The sequence below is a fragment of the Lycium ferocissimum genome, chromosome 12, assembly GCF_029784015.1.
Source record: "Lycium ferocissimum isolate CSIRO_LF1 chromosome 12, AGI_CSIRO_Lferr_CH_V1, whole genome shotgun sequence".
NCBI lineage: Eukaryota > Viridiplantae > Streptophyta > Magnoliopsida > Solanales > Solanaceae > Lycium > Lycium ferocissimum.
This window is the reverse complement of record NC_081353.1, coordinates 54,754,203-54,767,630: the sequence shown is the minus strand read 5'-3', so window position 1 is coordinate 54,767,630 and position 13,428 is coordinate 54,754,203. Positions and strand designations below refer to the sequence as shown.

General features: G+C 36.4%; 1 pseudogene; it reads right to left on the bottom strand.

Annotated features, from left to right (window-relative positions):
* Positions 1-7,383: 7,383 nt before the first annotated feature.
* On the bottom strand, positions 7,384-12,986 carry LOC132039460 (disease resistance protein Roq1-like; annotated as a pseudogene).
* Between the last annotated feature and the right edge of the window lie 442 nt (positions 12,987-13,428).

Genomic DNA, 13,428 nt, shown 5'->3' with positions numbered 1-13,428 from the left:
GGTGTGTTTTTTACCTTTTATCTCTTTTTTTCTTCTTCTTCCATGATTACTATTCACTTCGTTGTGGAGTAATTTCCTTTTCTATTCTTGATTTTTTTTTTTGTTTTTTTAAATTTTGTTGTTGTGCAATGGGGTTTGGATGATATAAGTGTTCCTTTTGGGGCTCCAGTTATTCCCCAGTAGGGTCACTAGAGCGACCCAGAATTCATAGAGCAGTCCCACACTCCCACTTGGTCATTGTCACTTTCACTTCATAGAATGTAAGTGCTTAATTGCCTTATTCTATTTAGTTTAGAAAAACTATGTTCTTCTGACATTAGTTGTGGTTCATATTTTGGTGTCTTCTTCTTACACTATAGGGTTTGTAAAAATTTCTAAAGCCCCTAAATACAACAACAGCAACATATGCAGTGTAATACCTTTGCGGGGTAGAAAGGCTATTTCCGATAGTTCCTCAGCTTAAAAGTCTATATACAATCACTAACAAATATTACTCCTAGTATCTATGAACAACAATATTCATATAGGAATGGCAGGTCAGAGGACTTATGTAAGAGTAAAAATCTCTAATTATTCATAACAGTTAATTAGTACAATACCATATATTCATGAATTTAAATAGGAGTTGACAAAAAATTGAATTTAAATAGGAAGGATACAGGACTCACATTACATTCCCTATAAAATGAGTGTTAAGTGTTAACTTCTCTTCCTCCATTGAGAGGAATGGTCCTCGAGAACTCACTCGTTATAAATCTACAAAAAGGTATGTGATGCTTTTATTTGGATTTCTTTTTCCGTATTGTACTTTTATTTTCCTTATTATACATTTGGTTTTAAATTTTCTTTTCATATGTATGTCTTTTGTTTTTTGGTATCGTAAATTATCTCTTCTATATCCTGGGAGCATTAAGAGAATAAATGAAGAATTAAGTTGCATATTTAAAGACACAGCTCTATTTGGGGGAAAAAACACGAACTTTGGAGAGAGAAGGTCCAACTTCTCTAGAAAATTATTTAGCCGTTAAAATAAAAATCCGTTGAAGCATCTCCACCAAATCGATGGGGTCGCCGGAGTGACCCTATCGGCCACTACAAAGAACAATTCCCCCTAGTCCAAGAACAACTTGCTAACAAGGAACCCGTAGTAGGTAGTTCATATGGCCACTCTATCGGAACCTCCAAACCTTACAAATCGAAATGACCGAATCGAGATAATTGCAGAAGAACGACTCGCAACGGGATGCCGGCCTTGGTATTTAGACATCGACATTACCATGGGGTAATGACAAATCCTTGCAGATGGACAATTGTGGGAAGATTTACGAAATCGAGGCCCCAATTGACACGATTAGGTCAAAATTCGATGAGAAATTCGCGATGAAGGGGTCAAAATTGGGGTTTTTGATAATTTCAACATATTTATGACCAACAATGAAGCGAACTTCATAGCATTCTATATAAGAGAGTGATTGAGATTGAAGGTTTTCAAATTTGGTTGCAAAAATGGACTCTAACCTGCGGAGGAGGATTTACCGATTGTGCCGGTGTAGATCGTTACCGAGTTTGCCTTTTCATATGCACACATGGCATTATACTAAACATACGCCTATTGAAATCGATATGGCTACTAAAACGATGAATAGACCAAGTATGGCTAAGATTCGAGTTGAAATTGATTTAATGAAGCCTTTAATTCATAATATGCGGATTAGTGCGGGATGACAATGAACCTCTTAAAGGCTATTCAAAAAATTGAATATGAAAATATTCCTAAGTATTGTAAGCATTGTAAGAAATTAGGACACAATCGACGGAATGTCGTGTGTTAGCAAGGAAAAAAAGAGAATAAAAAGAAAGAAGTGGAAAGGATGAAACAACACACCAATCAAAGAGGATGTGCCTAAAACGGATGGTAAAGAAATTAATCCGGATGGGAAATATGAGGTACGAACGGGGGAAGAGATTGATCGGACCCGATCGGGGGAATCGAAGGGGTAGAAGTGAGCCTCAAGGTTTTAAGCCTACGGGGTTTTCTGGTATTCTATGCCTATATCGGAAAAAAAAACGAGAATATAAGGAAGGATCGGAATGATAAGAATATTGATCGTTTTTGGTTGGGATGGAGCAAAAGAACCAAGATGATTCTAACCATGAAGAGACAGTTGAGCAGACTGGGCAGAATATGGAGAGTCAACAAAAAGAAATAGAATGTCAAGGAAGTCCAAAAGAAAAGGGTGACAATCCGGTATCACGGAGAAAGATGAGAAGATGGGTATTTGTTATGATCAATAGTCCAAATGAACTCACGGTTGATTTGTTCGAAGGTAAATGGCGAGAGAATATGGGAGCAAGAAATCGGCTCGGGCGAAGAGAAGAACCCCGAGGAAAAATGGGAACAATGAAAAAGACAACATCATGATTGCGAATAGCTTTGATGAACTTATGCAAGAAGATGAAAATTACGGTGCTCGAGGTGATAATAGTAAAACAACGAGAGGAAATAATCGGTGCCAATAAGACTAACATAGATGAAAACGATGAATGGGGCCGATAAAGAGTCCTACGATAAAGAGAATACATCGAGATGACAACGAAGACATGGAAAGTGATAGTGACGAAGAGGAGGAATCGCAGACGGTGAGCGGGAGGAGCTTCGAAGCATATAGAAAAACATGATATATCTGCTAAGAATGTTCTATGAAAGAACAGAAGGGAGAAAAGGAAGTGAATCAGAATGAACCTCCTAAGACAAGGAGACAAATGAAGAAATCACAAGATCACTCCAAAAGAGGTTTAAATGATCAAGTTTCTTAATTGGAATATTAGAGGCATGAAATTGCCTAGAAAAGGGTGAGTTTTTAATTGCTTAATAGAATTCGGCTTATTGCTATACAAGAGCCTTTCATAAAGGAAGATAAAATTGAGAGATACAAAAAGGAATTGAATATGCGGGAATGTTTTTTTCCAAGGTAACAAAATTTGGATTTTACGGACTACGAGCCTTAAATGCTCTATCATGCTAATGAGGAGAAAATGGTCACTTGTAAGATTATTGATAATGATAAGGAGTTATATATTTCAATAGTCTATGCCAAATCTTCTAGTAAGGGAGAGAAGAATTATGGAACCATATGAGAATCTTTGCCTCGACTATTAAGGCACCTTGAAATTTCTTTGGGGATTTTAACGACATACTTGATGGTGAAGAAAAAAGGGGGAAATCCCCTTAAACTAAGCAAAGTATTCCATTCATGGAATGCCTTAGTGATTGTGGTCTAAGAGATAGTGGATATACGGGCATATTTTTTCGGTGCAATGAAAGAAAAGAAAAGAATGTAATGCGGAAAAGATTAGATAGAATGGTGCATAATGAAGAATGGGATGATCTTTTCAAGTACTAATGTGCAACATCTTTCTAAGTTGGATCGATCATTGCCCCATATATATTACCATGGATAACCCTCAAAATTCTTATGTCAAGTATTTTAGATTCCTTAATCTACGGGTTGAATGTGAAGGCTTCCGGGAAGTTGTCATGGAAATCTCACACTAAAGGTAACATCTTTTGGGAAGTTCAACAAAAACTAAAGAACACTTAGTTACGCTTAGTAGTTGGTCTAAGAATGTTTTGTTGGATATTTTTAAGAATACTCGAGACATGGAAAGCGAATTAGTGAGCTAGAACAAAGATATAGTGAGAGTATGGTTTCTCGCTGATAGAATGCGGTGAATAAAGCCAAAGCGGGCGATTTTCATCATAAGAAAGTGAATGAATTTTGGAAACAAAAGGCTAATTTGAAATGGAACCTCGAGGAGATGAGAATACCAAATATTTTCACTCCATTGTAAAAGGAAGAAGAAATCATCTCCATGTCCACAGAATCCTGGAAAATGATGTATGGGTGGAAGGAGAAGATGAGATTGGGACTGCTGCGGAGAACTTTTATAGGAATTTGTTTTCTGTGGGGCAATGTATTGATTTGAGCATAATGGACGATTCCTAAGAGTATTAATGATAGGGACAATCGGATCTTCTAAAAAGCGATCTAATGAAGAAGAAATTTTCAAAGCGATTATGGACGTAACCCAAATAGTGCCCCGGAGTCCAAATGGTTTCGGTGGTTTATTTTTGAAGAAAACTTGGGAGATAATTGGGAAGGATATCAACGATCTAGTGCGGCGTCTTCGACGGAGATCGGCTTACAAGATACTACACTAACACCGCCTTATTCTTATTCCTAAAGTGGATGATCCTCGAATTTTTCAGAATTTAGGCCCATTAGTTTAAGCAATGTTACTCAGAAGATCATATCAAAAGTCTTAAACTGCAGGCTTGCTTATCTGTTACCTAGAATAATTTCTCATAACCAAAGTGGATTTATAAAAGGAAGAGCTATTGGAGAAAATGAGGAAATGATTCACGATATGAAGTACAATAAAGGGGGAAACGTGTATTCAAAATAGATATGAATAAAGCCTATGATAGGATCTCTTGGTTTATTTGCTTTGTAATGAGAAAAATGGGATTTGATGAGAGGTGGATTCACATCATACGGAACCTATTATCCAACATGTGGTACACGGTGGTCGTAAATGTTCTTCAAATCGAGAAAGAGGAGTTAAACGGGGAGACCCTATTTCACCTTCTTTATTTATTATTGCTTCGAATGTTTATCATCACTTCGAATAATCTATATAATAAGAAGGATTTCAATGGTTTTAGTATGAATGCGATTGGCCTAAGGTTAATCATTTAGCTTATAGAGATTTCCTTTTTTTCTTGAAAATCTTTTGAACCTTGTTATGGATTGTCTAAAAAAATATGAAGAAAACTTTTTAAACGGGAATAAGAGTTGCTTTGTTATGAAGGAAGATACCTCAAAAAGAATTAGAATAGCAATTCTGGTTAGAAGAGAAGTATTTCCCATGACTTACTTTGGGTGTCCTTTGTTTGCGAGTGTAGGAAAAAGAATTCAATACTTTGCGGCAATAGCTACTAAGATCACTGAAAAGAATGAACTCTGGCAAAGCAAGCAACTTTCTACGGGGAGGAAGGATTATACTAATAAAGCATGTTTTAAGTGCCGTGTGCACCGTCTTATATGTCACTCCCAAAACCATTTTAAAGCGAGATGGAAGGGATGTTTGCCAACTTTCGTAATTATAACGGGAAACCCAAACTTTGGGTGGCTTGGCACAAAATGTGCTTTCAGGAGGAAGGGGGAATGTGAATCTCTGCAAAATATTACGAGATCTTTGGGGCCAAATTATGGTGGCAATTTAGAACCAAAAACAATATTTGGACTAGTTTATGAAAGCCAAGTACTCGAAAAGAATCCGTTCGATGGCTAGAAAATGGAGTTATAAGCACTCATTAGCTATGGAAGATAAAAGACAAGGTTGATCATTATATTTTATGGAGAATCAACAATGGCTGACGACTTCTTGGGACACCGGTCGAGGTCTTGGTAATTTGAGCCAATTTGGGCAAGCATCTACTTCTATCAAGATCAAAGTTTCGATTTTATTGAGGGGCTCAATGGAACATGAGCAAGATTAGACGATACTACCTTCGAACATTGCTAACTCAATCAAAGAAGTGCAAATACATACATCGTAGAAGATGATCGACCTATATGGACTAATAGCAATAATGGAATTTTCGATTGCAACAATGCATGGGAAATATTGAGAAAAAGCGAGATAGTTACCATAGCCAACAAAATGACGGCACAAAAAACTTCCTTTCAAAATTGCGTTTTTTCACGATAACAACTTGATATTCAAAGTCCACCTTCCTAGTATAAATCTATGAACAACAGGTATGATTTCAAGAACTATGGATATATTATAGGAATGGAATGGATGCTTAAGACAACAAATAATTTCATGGTGGAAGTCTAAAAATCCATTACGAGAAAAATGCTCCTACAAATAGAGGATTATTAAAAATCTGATGCAAGCAAGAGATATGACAACAAAAAAAGATGGACTTAAACAACATCAAATACAACATCATACACATTTCACAAACAATACAATATGATCGGTCCATAGGAGAAGAATTATTTCGGATGAAAGATACCATATGGTGAAATGGGAAAGACCGAATGGATTTGTAAATACGATGGTTGTGAAAGGAAAAATTGAATCATTAGAGATGAGCAAGGAAATTTACAGGACTGGCCGTATTACTAATAATATAGTAAGTTTTATTCCCTGAAATAAAATGACAATGGATACGTTGGAAATTCTGATTCAAAAATCCATGGATAAAAGAGGATGTTCCGTGGAATGCTTGGGACTCCATAATGCTCGAAAGCGATGCTTGAAAAAATGGAGGAATGGAGTATAATCTGCTAGAGAAGGGAATAAAGTGGTGATGTTGCTTTTGCAACAATACAACTTGGATATTTCTTTCTTCTAAGGAGGCAAGAGTAGCTCTCAAAATGGACAAAATGAACTTCCTTCCTTTAGGACCAAAATTATTAGAAACTCCTTCTCTCGAATAGGAGCATGTATAGAACTTACTCTTTTGATGTCCCTTGAAGCTTGATTTTCATTGAAAATCAACTCATTTTTTTTTTGATAAGAAATCCTACTTGTGCTATAATTATCGTTCCAATTAAGTTCGGGAGTAATATCTCCTGGGTATATTATCTTTTGATTAATGAAAGGCATCCACTCTTGAAGATGGATGAATTAAACAAAAAAAAAAGTTGCATATTTAAAAAATACATTCAAAGATTAGAGCCCTTAATTAGGTAGGGTGCGAGCAATTCTGCAACAGATAGGAGGAATATCAGACACGTTTGGCGAGAAAATGGTGAAGAAATAAGAAAGGAATATAATGCACAGCTTTTACCACTTGCCTTGAATGTTGGCTAATTGCTCCATTACATCTTCATTCTTTCAAATATGTGTCTGGATAGATACTTCCTAAATCCAAAAGTGTGAGACGAAAAAATTTATATGAACATGAGATTGCTCAATAAGTTTTTGAAACCCAACCTTAGCTTGAATATGTTTTCTTGATAAAGGTAACATTGTCTTCATCAGTACCAAGTTGGTACTGGCAATCAAAATCCAAAAACATATACAATTACATGGAGCCTTTTTTCGCAGAAAGAATAAAAAGAATCTAATATTGATTATACATAATCTATATAGTTCTCTTTACATCAGAATTGAAAAGACAAAAAACAGTTCAGCTTAATTCTTTAACCTAGCTTGAGTATCTGCTATATGTTTGGTGCAACGAGAGCAGCATAGTTTCATTTGTCCCTGCTGTTGATCTAGAAAACCTTGGACAATCTGAGGTTTTCTTTCTCTTTCTTGAAGTGTCTTCCATTTTGCTTGATGGGGTATTGGAAACTCTGATCAACTCAAAATTCTGAGAGTATTCTCATCCACCAGGCGAATTTCCCAATCAGGTGCAACAGCTGGCCATATATATGCCTCAAAACGGAGGTAATCATTTGGGTTCTTCCCTCCACTACTCCAAGACCAAAAAGTTTGGAATGGTATGTACGTGAACAACATAACAGAAGAAGAAGGATCATTTTCCAGCTCACTTAAGCTAACACGACATGACAGGTCATAGTGGCTGAACACAGGATGAGATTCACATGCCAATCTAGCTGTCATTATACCGGGATGATTCAAATCACATGGGCTAAAATGGCAACATACCAGAAAACCCATGAATTTATCAGTATACCAAGATGGGTCCAGATTAATTGAGATCTTTTCTTGATTTACAAACTGATAAGACCACTCTGGAAATCTGCCTCTGTCAAAAAAGATGCATAAATGCGTCCTTTGGTGGAAGTCACACTGCATCAGAGATCAGTATTTATATAAGTCAATTACGACAACAACAGCAACATACCCAGTGTAATCTGACAGGTGGGGTCTGGGGAGGATAGAGTGTACGTAGATGTTACACCTACGTTGTAGAGGTAGAGAGGTTGTTTCCGATAGACCTTCAAAGCAGTTTGAAAAAGGAAATACGGAGGTGAAGAAGACACGGCAACTAATAAGGAAAGGAGCACTAACATTCAGAAAAGGAACAGTAACAACAGCGAAATAATGCAACAACAACCGAAGCACAAGAAACAACAGGTGGTAACAAAAATAGAAGAACAAGAAACTTTGGGAATAATGTTAATACTACTTGTAAGAAAGGAGAAAGAGACACGACAATTTATATAAGTCAGTTGAGAATAATAAACATTCTTAGATGTGTGTGTGTGTGTGTGTGAGAGAGAGAGAGAGAGAGAGAGAGAGAGAGAGAGAGATAAAAACCTGGATACATGTACCGAGAAAATGCTGTAGTAACTTCAGCAAATTGACTTGGCTAGTTGAGACAGATGCGGATTTGCTTATTTCGTGATCATACCATGATATCGAGATCAGATCCAAATCAACACACTTATTTAGTAGATCTCTGATGGTTTTTGAGGCTAAATTATAATCTGCATATAGCATTTTTAAACTTGAGGGTAACTCTCCTGGCAGTTCATTAAGGTTCTGACAGAATTGAACATCCAGGTGTCTAAGGCATAATAGTTGGTTTATGCTTTTTGGTAAACAAGAAATATTGTTTCCTCTAACATTCAAGTATTCCAAAGAGTGCAAAGATCCAAGATCCTCAGGAAGTTCACCCAATATATTGCAATTTCTAAGATCAAGTTCTTTCAAGGAGGATAGACCTGATACTTGATGCAAAACAAATCTCAAGGAAGGTTGAACTTGTTCATGTGAGAAATTTAAAATAGTCAGGTTGCCAAGCTTTGTGATGGAGTGGGGTACTGGTTGGGAGATTGCAGTTTCACTTGCATCAAGTTCCTCTAACTCCTGTAAATCACCAATGTTTTCTGGAAGCTTCTCTAGCTTTTTGCAGCCACGGAGGACAAGCCTTTGAAGATTCTTCAAATTACAGATGCTGTTTGGTAGACTTACAAGATTTTCACAACCTTCCATATTGAGATAAGTGAGGCCGCTTAGATTCCCAATTGATGAAGATAGTTCTCTAATCCCAGTATTTTTCAAGATTAGTGCTGATAACTGATGCATATCCCCTTTGATTTCTGGAAATGCGTCTAAGTTTGGGCAATCAGATATTTTGAGTTCTTCAAAGCAATCATGTAAACGAATGGAGTTTGGAAGCTTCCTTAGGTTCTCACATTCACTAAAGTTTAACCAAACAAGCTTCTTCTGAACTCCAAGAGATATAGGGAGTTCCACCAATCTAGAACAATAGCGTATCTCAAGTTCCTCCAATTGCTCAGATTCAAAGAGGCTGTTTGGCAGCGTTGCTAGTTCACTGCACCCTGAAATCTCAAGCTTTTTCAGATTTTGAATGGTGTCTGGAATACTTTCAAGAACTTGACAACCACTCAAATTTAAATGGGTCAGGCCGCTGAGAGACGGAGGCAAGCTTCTTATCCAGGGGGATTCTAGAAAGAGCGTATTTAAGCGCCGCATATCTCCACAGATTTTTGGAAACTTTATTAAACTTGTGCATTCTAGGAGGTTGAGTCTCTCAAGAGATCCCATGGTAACAAATTTTGGAAGCTTCTTAAGTTTCCGACAACTGCGGAAACTCAAAGAAGTAAGCATTCTGCAATGTCCAAGAGTGGGATGGACCTCTTCCAAATTCTCACACCCCCATAAATTTAGTGTCTCCAAGTTTGGGATATCACCAAAATTAGGGGTTGTTTTTAACTTAAGGCTGTAGCTGAGATCCAAATGCTTCAGGTTGCTCAATTTCTGATTTTTATAAAAGAACAAAATTATACAAGATTATATTTCTGACTCACTGCTTATCTAACTCAAAATCATCTTTTTAAAGTGGTTTAGATCATGAATGCCACCATATTTCAAAGATTGAATTATGAGCTTCTGGAGTGAGAGGGAACGGGATAGATTATTCAATTGATGTTGGATGAAGATTTGTATATTGGATCTGCGAGTTTTAGGTTTTCACTTTTCAGGTGAGAATCATGTTGATGTTAATTGCGTGGAATGGAACAATTATTGCTTGTAGCATTTCGATCGTGGAGTGATTGAATCACATGGATTAACCGAGGGAATAAAAGTGCTGGAATTTGCTGTGTTGGAGAGAGAGACAGAGAAAGCAAGTATACCTTTGATACTGGCCAAAGTTCAACAAGCAGACTATGTGTCAAAGAAAGCACAGCAAGGTTTGATGGTTCGAACCTCTCTGGCAATGAACTTGAAGGATAACGCCACCAACTAATAAACCTCAAGCTACAAGGAAGATAAGTGATCGCGCAATCCAAGCAAAGATATCCCTCATCAATTCTGAGTACCTGTAAGCTTTGCATCTTCTTGAATATCTTGTTATGATTGGTAGTAGCATCTTTGAAATTGCAACCTTCTTGAATCCATAGGCTTTCCACGTTTTCTGTTTTCTATAAAGAAAGATACATATAGCTATTTGTTGAGGAATAAAAATGAAGCAGATAAAACTTAACGGAACAAAGTCAGAACACTAAGAGCTTACAAACTTATCAATTCTTTTTAAAATATTCCTTACCAACTTTCCAGCAAAAAGGTCATGAACCTCCTCCGGAAGCCATATTCTGCTGTTTGCATACTCTTCCCTCAAGACAGTTTCACCCATTTCTCTTATCAAATTATGCATTTCAAAACTGTAACCTGAGATGGATATCAGAGATTTTTCGACAAGGTAATCTATTCCTATCAATTGAATACCACGACTCTTAAGTACTAGTTGCACATAATCTTTAGAATCATATTTGTGCAAGCATGCAATATCCAGAAATATTCTCTTCTCCTCTTTATCCAGTCCATCAAAACTAATCCTAAGTTTTCCTAGAATATCGTTGTGAGGGATTTTCTTCAGCCGATCAATTATGTGTCTCCATTGCTCTCTGTCTCGTTTATATAAGGAAGAGCCAAAAACTTTAAGAGCTAGAGGGAGTCCACCGGCATATTTCACCACTTGTCTTGAAAGTTCCATAAAATCTTTCTTGGGTGAGTTTTCTCTAAAAGCATGCCTATTCAACAATTCAAGAGCTTCATTCTCAGGTAACAATTGGACTTCATACAAGTTATCCCCAACATGACTAATTAACAGGTGCTTGTCTCTTGCTGTTAAAATAATTCGGCTACCCCTACCAAACCCCTCTGGCCCTCCAACTAAAAACTCCAATTGCTCTTGATGGTTTACATCATCGAGAATTAACAAAACTTTCTTGCGGCGAAGCATGTTTTTTATAACAATCATCCCTTCGTGTTCACTGGTTAGAATCATCTTTTCACCCAAGAGCTTGTAGATGAGAACTTGTTCTAGCCATGTTAGCCCATTTTTTGATACAATGCTCCAACATCACCAAGAAAACAATCTGCTTCAAATCGATGACGGTATCTCCGATATAGATAACTTGCAATTTCTGTCTTGCCGATGCCGCCCATCCCCCAAATCCCAATAAAACGAACATCATTTGATTTCATATCTAATAATGAGATTACTGTCTCAGTTTGAGATTTCATACCCACTAAGCCTTTCGGAAAGGGTGAAATAACTTGAAGCGACTTAGGAAATATGTCATCAACTAGTTTCTTGATGCAATCTGCCTCGTCCCTACACATTACAATGAAAAGAAATCATAGTATAAATATATTAGAAGCTGAAATAAAATCTTTTCATAGACTATTCTGTAAAACAGATGACATATAATAATGCCACAAGTTAGTTTAAATCAACTATAATGAATTATAACATTTTTTACATTTTAAAATCTTATTACTAATGTTTTAAACCTATTTAGATGAACTGGAAAATGTTCTCCAGTTATTCCTAGACTCCATAATTAAATCTATTTAACCGAAAGATTCAAGAATTTGCAAAACAAGCTCAAAGGCGATATAAGACAGTTATTGAGAAGCGTAAGAGAATAAATACTTCTAGACATCCTCCTAAGACTGCTAAATGATGACTATAGCTTTATCACAAGCATGAGAATTAAAAGGCTTTGCATATTCACCAAATCAAGAAAAGCTAACAATTAAAGAATTTACTCTCTTTGTCATTAGGTCCTCAAACCACCATTACACCATCAAACAAGTGTATGCATGCTTAAGTTCTGTTCATTAATCTTGTTTAATTATGTTTATTAGTAAACTGACTACCATGTCTATGCCGTCCTCGATGTTTGTTCTTTTTAGGTAAAAAGAGTAGATACTTGTTTCGAAATGTAGCTAAACTTCTGGTTCCTTTTCCTCTTGTAAAATGAGAAAGCAAAAAGGAAAAGAAAAGAAAGCTTTACTTATAATTTTTTAGATCATGTCCTGTTATTTTCCCTGCCTCTGCAAGTGCATCCCTCCATCTTTGGATCTTTTTCTTCATGTCTCTTTGCAGCTTTTCTCGTGCTTGGAAAAATGATTTAGCAAATGAGGGATTTTGATGGCGTACATCTGATGGACTCATGTCATAAAAAACTGGAATCACAATTTGGTTCAATTCATTTCGGCACTTTATGATGTGTGCAAGCTCCTCCAAGCACCATCTCGAGGATGCATAATTCTTGGAAAATATCACGATGGCAAGTCTAGACTCTTCTATAGCTTTCATGAGTTGTTCAGAAATTGATTTTCCCATTTCCAGCCGCTCATCATCTTTCAAAGTATGGATTCCTCTTTGTTCTAGAGCATCATAGAGATGACTGACAAAAGTTCTACGTGTATCTTCACCTCTAAAACTCAAAAAAACATCATACTTCCAGTCTTTGGAAGATGAACATGTGATAGAAGAAGCGTAAGACATTCTTAAACAGATGCTAAATCCTAAGAGGAAATTCTCAGTTTATTTTGGCTAGTATTGTGAGAATACTTAGATAAATGTGCTAAATAAAGAGTAGGTCTTAAACCTTTCTTTTCACTATTGCTAGTCTTCTGTAACTGTGACTTAATCATAATATAGACACTTCTTATCATCATCAATTTTTTTAATAAAGAGTAGGTCTTATCCCTTTCTTTTCACTATTGCTAGTCTTCTGTAACTGTGACTTAATTATAATATAGACACTTCTTATCATCATCAATTTTTTTTAATAATAGGCTTCTTATCGTCTTCATATTGTCATCAAATTGTACTCTTGTGAGAAATTAAAGAGTGAAGCAGATGTGGCAGAAAAGGAGAAAAATGAAAGTCGAAAAGAGAAAACGAATGGAAAGTAAAGGATGAGAAATGTTTGCCTGGAAAATCTGGTTTTCTTCCCTTTCACTAGTCACTTCTTTCCGAGTCTCAACTCTGTGTATACATGCATTCTTTGAATACTTTCTTTAGACATCAAGATGAGACAAACTGGGTTCAGTATAATCAATTACTGACAGGCCACACAAATATAGTACTATATTTTTTGTTGTTATTAT